This window comes from Aplidium turbinatum, chromosome 6 (genome assembly GCF_918807975.1).
Source record: "Aplidium turbinatum chromosome 6, kaAplTurb1.1, whole genome shotgun sequence".
Lineage (NCBI taxonomy): Eukaryota > Metazoa > Chordata > Ascidiacea > Aplousobranchia > Polyclinidae > Aplidium > Aplidium turbinatum.
In genome coordinates this window covers 23,919,616-23,926,762 of record NC_137477.1, presented here as the reverse complement: position 1 = coordinate 23,926,762, position 7,147 = coordinate 23,919,616, and positions in this window count along the sequence as shown.

Sequence of the window (7,147 nt, the reverse complement as noted above, 5' to 3'; positions counted from 1 at the left end):
AACAGTTTCATTCAAAACGACTTTAGTGTCTTGTGGCTTGCAAATCTTTTACACTGGAGATAAAGGTGTATATTTCTTCTCGAGGTATGAGTTTAAGTTAAAAATGGTCCAGATTATATGTAGTCAGTCAAAGATTTTACACCTCACTAGAAGAGTACCGTATGAAATTGGTTTTCAACTGCCGGCACTAGATTCTAGATTAGGTTTGCCCAACCTTTTTGTCCTAAGTTTTACGTTTGAAGTATAGGAAACCTTCTAAAGTTTACTCATTCAGCTTCAGCATAGTAACCTTACGCATCATTTCAAGTAGGCTGCATGAAAATATGTAAAGCAATATTGCAGTTCAAACGAATACTCCATGTCAACTGTTTAGCTTTACAAAAAATACCATTGAAATCAACGCTTGTGAATTATTAGCATAAAAAGTAATTTTTCTCTTACATCTCCTATGGAAAGGTTAATAAAAAAATAATCAAGATAAAATACAGGTGAACACTTGACTTTGAAAAATCGAAATTAATCGCTGATTCAAAGGGAGACCAAGGAAAAGGAAGCACAGCCGTTCCCTCACATGGTCTTGCAGTAAAAGCTCTCACGATTAGCGTTTAAAAATAAGTCGCCAAAAAGGGAAAGACTTTTAACAATAGCGCTGACTTTGAATGGGTGCATGTGCCAAGGATGTGATTGACACGATAGGTAGCGATATTGTTGATCTCGCTGTGAGTCGTCGGTTTGGTAAAGATTTACTGTGGTGTTGTTTGTAAGCTGTGCTTTCAAATCCCGCAGTTCTGTACTGCATAAAGGCATTTCACAGGGAAATCCATTTCGTAGTCTAATACCTGTTCCAGAAGTGTTTTCTTTGCCGAGGCCACGATTGCATTCACTGCATTGTAGCCTAAATCAAACTAACAGGTTTGTAACCAAACTATAAAAAAAAAATAATAATGAGACCAAACAACAATATAATTTTCCTCTCGTTTATGGTTAAAATGCAAAGTCTTGACTGGTTTCCTGTCAGTTATTTCAACGTTCAGGAATGTGTATCTACTGTGATCGCTAGCTGCTAGTTGTGTTGCCAGAAAACAATTTTCACTGACCAAAATATAGATTTATAATTAATTAATAACATGCTACCAGTGAAAACACAATAGACGGTCTGTTATAAAGTCTACTACAAACTCATTGCTTAGCTTAGTAAACTTAATACGAAACATATTATTAGATAAACAGATGATTAATTAACTGCAATATATTATGTAACAATTAGCGCAAAATAATGGAGTGTGAATTAAATCAAAAAAGAAAAAAAATTGATAGCAATTATGTTTTACAAATATCACAGGAATTTACAAAATCTTCTTGCACGTTTCATCACATGTGTGAATTTACAAAATGATATACTGCAGTGGCTTACAGGTGTAGTCTATCTTTAAGCAATATTACACTTTGCTAGTGTAACTGCAGGCTTTATGCTCGAAAACTGTAAAAATTAATACTTTTCAAGTATATGATTTCATCAACCATTCAATTTGTAATGCTAAAACAGCAGTTAGGTGGCTTAAATACGTTTTGTGTAGTTTTAAGCAGCCAATTGGGATCCACTTTCATAATGATAATTTAAATCAAAATAGTTTCTATCTTGGCTGAGGAAAAACATATTTCATACAATGTAGAGTGTAGACTAATACAGCCTGCTACGGGTTTAACGTTGTTATACCAAAACTAACCACTCCAGTAATGAATCAAGCCTAAATTTAGTTATTGATTTTCACGACAAATGTATTGTAGTTTTGGCTTTGTGAATTAATGAAAAGCAATTCATGAATACTGTAGCCTATGTTTCTCAGCAGCCAACTGTAGCAAAAATTGACACGTGCTTTGCCCATGAGGTTGAGCTCATCAGTATCGCACCACTAATTCATGCCAGTGCCACAATCTTGCTATACAATCAGCTGCCTAAAAACATATAGTTATTTCAAGTCTTAATGGCTTTAGCGTAGAGGCTACACAGTTGTGGTTAGCGAATCGCAATTGCTCGTTGTTCCTGTGAGTAGGCGACTCCGCCTTATACCGACTGCCCAGCAAGAATGCTCCTTTCTAGATAAGTTGCCACATTCTTGAAGACTAATATATTTTGATATACTATAGTCAGTGATGCACAATGTGGATCAAACTTTAAATCAACTTTGGGTTACTGCATTTTCGATTAGGAGAGAGTGGGAACCATTTATGTATCATGAAGTGAGATGGAATAAAGCACCACTCCACTCTGCGTAAGCCTGCATAGGGTGAACAAAAGGTTTAAAAGTTTCCTATTTTATTAGTGCGTCAGCCTCTGAATCGGTAGGCATAGGTTCGATACCCTGTCGGGTCATACCAAAGACTTTTTTTTTAATGGCATTGAGCATGAATGGCAGAATCTAATTTCTGCTTGGCATTGAGCAACGGCATGGATTCGGGAAATAATGTAGCCTACTCAGTTGCGCCTCTATACGGCTGCATTGACAGTCTGCTTTGTAAAGCGCTGAGGAGCAACGTATTCTGCGATGGATCCAGCGCTATATAAAAACAAATATTATTATTAAATCGAGCACTGTAGAAAGTTCCGGACTTTCAGATTTGGAACTAGCTACAACTGATCCACATGCACACTACGTTGCGACTAGAGATGTAAAAAAACGGTTTTTTTTGTTTTTAAAAAAAACGAGCTCGTTTTCTTTGTTTTTTATCGTTTTTTTTGTTTTTTATTCGTTTTTTTTGTTTTTTTTGTTTTTTTTACCTATTTTTTTATTAAATGTCACAATATGCAGCAATTAGGGTAAACTCATTGCAATAGCGTCTCTTTCAACAAAAAAATAGTCTCATAACTCGTATAACATCTTTCAAATGAGACAATATGTCTCTCAAGTCTCAACACACGAGCCATAAAGGTTTCTCATCGTCTCAAATAGTAACACAGTGTCCTATGGTTGGCACATCTCAAGTATTGTCTGTAATTTGGTTCAGCCAGTTGTTAAATGCAGTACCACACTCGTGTACAGTTTCGAAGCCACCTGGGATTTTGGTTAATGGGCATGTTACGTTAGGACCAGGTGGTCAGGGTCCTGTTTCTCTACTTCACAAAGGCACTTTTCACCAGCACACCACACCATTACCAGTACAACGTCAAGAGATTGTTCCAGTTGATGTGCATTTGGTGCAAACGTGATGAAAATCACACAAGCGGTTCTCGAGTTATAAGTGAAATAACCTTAGCCACTAAGTGGCTTTATAGATAAGGAGCAATAGAAAAACGGCCATATCTCAAGAACCGCTCAACATATTTACATAAGTTTTAGCTCTACCCCCATGTTTTATGGGGTGGGCTATCTGTTTATGAATATTAAAACAAGTTTTGGCTACTACTTTTTGAGCTAAAAAGAAATTAACCTCTTGTCGTTACGCACCAATAAAACCATGGTGCGTAAATTAAAAAAAAAAATAATTGGGTAGAAGAAAGATTGATGACAAGTTTGGCAAAAGCAGTGTAGTGCTAAAGTCCCAACTTTTAGCCCAAATCACATTTAAATGTAGTGAAAGATGGAAACGTTTTGATGTTTTTTTATTTTCCCTGAAGAGATTCAATAATCCTTTGTGACGTCATAGTCATGTTTGTTTTCCCTTAATCACACCATTGTGCTGTCATAGACATGTTTAAAGGAAGTATGGTTATTGGTTGCACTTAATCCATCCAATTTGAACTAGTTTGCAGAACTTTGAGACTTTAGCACTTTTTTTGTTTTTGCCTAACTTTTCGTCAATCTTTCCTCTGCCCAATAAAAAAAAATTAAAGTTTGCATCATGGTTTTATTGGTGCGTAACGACAAGAGGTCAATTTCTTTTTATCTCAAAAAACAGTAGGCCTAGTTCTCAAATAAAATAAGTTTTCATCTTTGATGTTTGTTTTGTATCTTTATCCTGCATTGTGGGAATATGGGTAAAACTTTATTCTTGTCAGGAAAAGCATTATAAAGCATTTATTCACTATATGAACACTGAGCACTGAGCAGTGCTGAAAAACTCCACTTTAAAGGAAAAATTTCTTCATTCAAGGTTGGTAGAATGGTAGTTACTAGCAATAGTCAACATGGGTGGTGGGCATTTGAAAGGAACATTAACCTAAACCTTTTCTGACAAATGCACTAACTTTTGACAGCTAAAAATATCAGTGATAAGGTCTCTTGCATTATATGTCCCAAATAATCTGCAAGAAGCATCAATGACGAAGTGTCCAATCCAAGATCTTACAACACACGAATAGAATACTTCTGTTTCAACATTTATAAAGCATATACATCGTTGGCAAGCTATCAGTTACAAAACATGTTTAAACAAGCTATTGGCAATAGCTTGCATTAGTAAATTACCACGTCCACAAACAAGGTAAATGTGTGTACTGAATACTGCCACCTTGTTTTGTCAAAATTTCGTCAACCCATTGTGTGTGTACAAGAATAACCAGTACCACAGTATACTAACATCATAGGCTAACTTCCATAAAAGGAAAAAGAAATTAACTCATCTACATTATGTCATGTATCAAATTTCATTAATTCAATGTTTGTCAGGTCTACTGCCACAAACATGCCAGAGAATGAAGAAGAAAGCGAAACAACATAGGTCCTCATAGGACTATGCAAGAACATATGCTGCCAAACACAAACACTTAGGAATTTCAGCACACCAATAAAACTATTTTTAGTAATTTAATGTTTTTCAAGAGCACTATAATGAAACTAAGCTGTAAATTGCAAAAAAATTGCAACTTTTTCAGAAAAATATGAAAAAAAACAAAAAAAACAAAAAAAACCAAAAAACGAGTGTTTTTTTTGGCTCAAGTTTTTTTTGAAAAAAAACACGTTTTTTTAAAAAAAAAACGGTTCGTTTTTTTTGCATTTACATCTCTAGTTGCGACACCATTTCATTTATCGAAGATCACATAAAGCCTACGTACTGTGTAGTAGGTAACAGTAGCTAATCCAGGGCGGGATTACTTGGTTACGTGCCTTTCCCAAAAATAATGAGATAAAAACATGTAATTTTTTTTGTGTTCGTACGACATATTTTTGCTCGTTTTACTCGGTCAATATCACTTCCCAGCTCAACCGCGGCATTATGCAAGTGGTGCTTTCAGCAGTAAATTTAAGTATGTGTTCCACTCTAAGAAAATAATGCAATACAATTTTCAAAGTAAACACATCGCTAACTCAACTAGTAAACAATTAAATTAACCAACTCAGTGAGTTAATATAAGTAAAATAAAATTTTGTTGGCTAATTCCAACTTCTACAGAAATCTTATTAAAATTGGACAAGTTTGGGCAAATACAAAGTGTGTATTTTGGAAAATACAGTAAACTATTACAGGCAATGAAATGCACAAATAGCGACCAAGACAAGGTAAAAATTGCCAAACTTTTCTCGGATACAAGCCACAAGTCTCCTTACCAATCCAGGTGCTTCTTCGATATCACGCTTGCAACTGTAAAATTTTTCTTCAAATGTTTGCTTTTTTTAAAACAATCCGGTGCGGTCATCATGATCTGCTAGTAGCAGGTCACCGCGCTTGCGCCCAAGTATATCATTTTCATTGATATTTGACACGCCACGATAAATATGGGGCACTTTACATTTGGTATTTTTATGAATGTTCTGGCTTGCCACGTGTGGTATGTTTCAAAATGCGTCACATTTTTGATAGAGTTTTATACTTAATGTGAATAAAGATGGAAAAAGTCAAATATTTATAATTATTAAAAACTTGGTCATGAACTTTTGCTTATTACTTTTAAATGTCGGTCTATCGTTGTCGGTTTTTTAAACCTTGAATAATTGAAATAAGAGAACCTAGTTTCGGCTCCAATCTTTTAAAACAAAAAATGTTTTCGAAATAATTTTTGGTATGACCCTTAAAGAGGAAGTGTGGGTATCGCATGCATAGTTTTTAAGCTTGCGTAATTGGTTGGTTGGTGTTGAATCTTTATCTTCGGACTGACAAAGCCTTGATAGGTTATTCCTGGTAGTTTCGCATACTTGTATAGAGGCTCTTGACGCTGGGCCGGTTACCGAGATTGCCAGAGTGAAGTTTCCGATTGTTGAAGTCTTGTTGCCGGGGAATTATTCCATTCATTAGGTCGACATAATTGACATATTTTGCATGAACCACCGGATCAGTTCACTTGCGGTTCTTTTACCGGATTTGGAGTTAAAACTAAAACTTTCAAAGACAAACTTCCTTGCATGTCAGTGTGGAGGCATACGACTATATTCCATACAGAAACCTCTCAAATGAAATATGAATCTCTATGCGGTAAAGCTGTCGGATGCGTAACTGAGGGGAGAGAACTCCTGAAGGACGACCGGAAAGGCATCGGTTCCACACCGATTGAGAGTATGCCTGTGTTTTTGGCAAGACGTTTAATGAGAGATGAAATGTCTGAAGCTGGACAAAAAGATGGTCTTCTTTGCCTTCCTTTCCAGTGTATTCTTATGTTCAGTTACCAGACGTTACATGGAATACGACAAAAACTGCAACACAGAGCTAAAAAAAACGTTGTACATCTTTACAACAACTCTTTACAGGTCAACCAATAAAATATATAATCCATGTACTACAAACACAAAGCACCAAACATAAGTCAACCTATGTATGATACCTTTTGTAGGTCAAGCAAACTTGTGTTTGGAAATTTTTAGAACTACCACATGACCTTTGCGATCAACAAATCTGTTTTATATTAACACACGTATCATTTCGTCCAAAAACAACCTTCGTCGACGAGACAAACCATGCTGCAGGGCATTGGCTTAGCCCGATTTAAAAGCATCCGACACCAAGTTTCACCTGCAGATAGTGTGCGCACGTGCTGTGAGCCTGTGACCGAAAAACACAACGTACACTCAAAAACATGATTCAAACAGTGACGTTATCTTAGCATTTACCATTAGCGAAAAGGAAAAACTTCAACCGACAGCATGGTCTCAAGCCAATCTAGTTCATTGACTCATTTGATTTTCTTCGTATCTGCCTAAAGCGAAAATGTCGTATTTTGGTTTCGATTTAAGAAATTGGTAAAGTTAACTCAAGTAGGACCATCTTTTCAGACTAA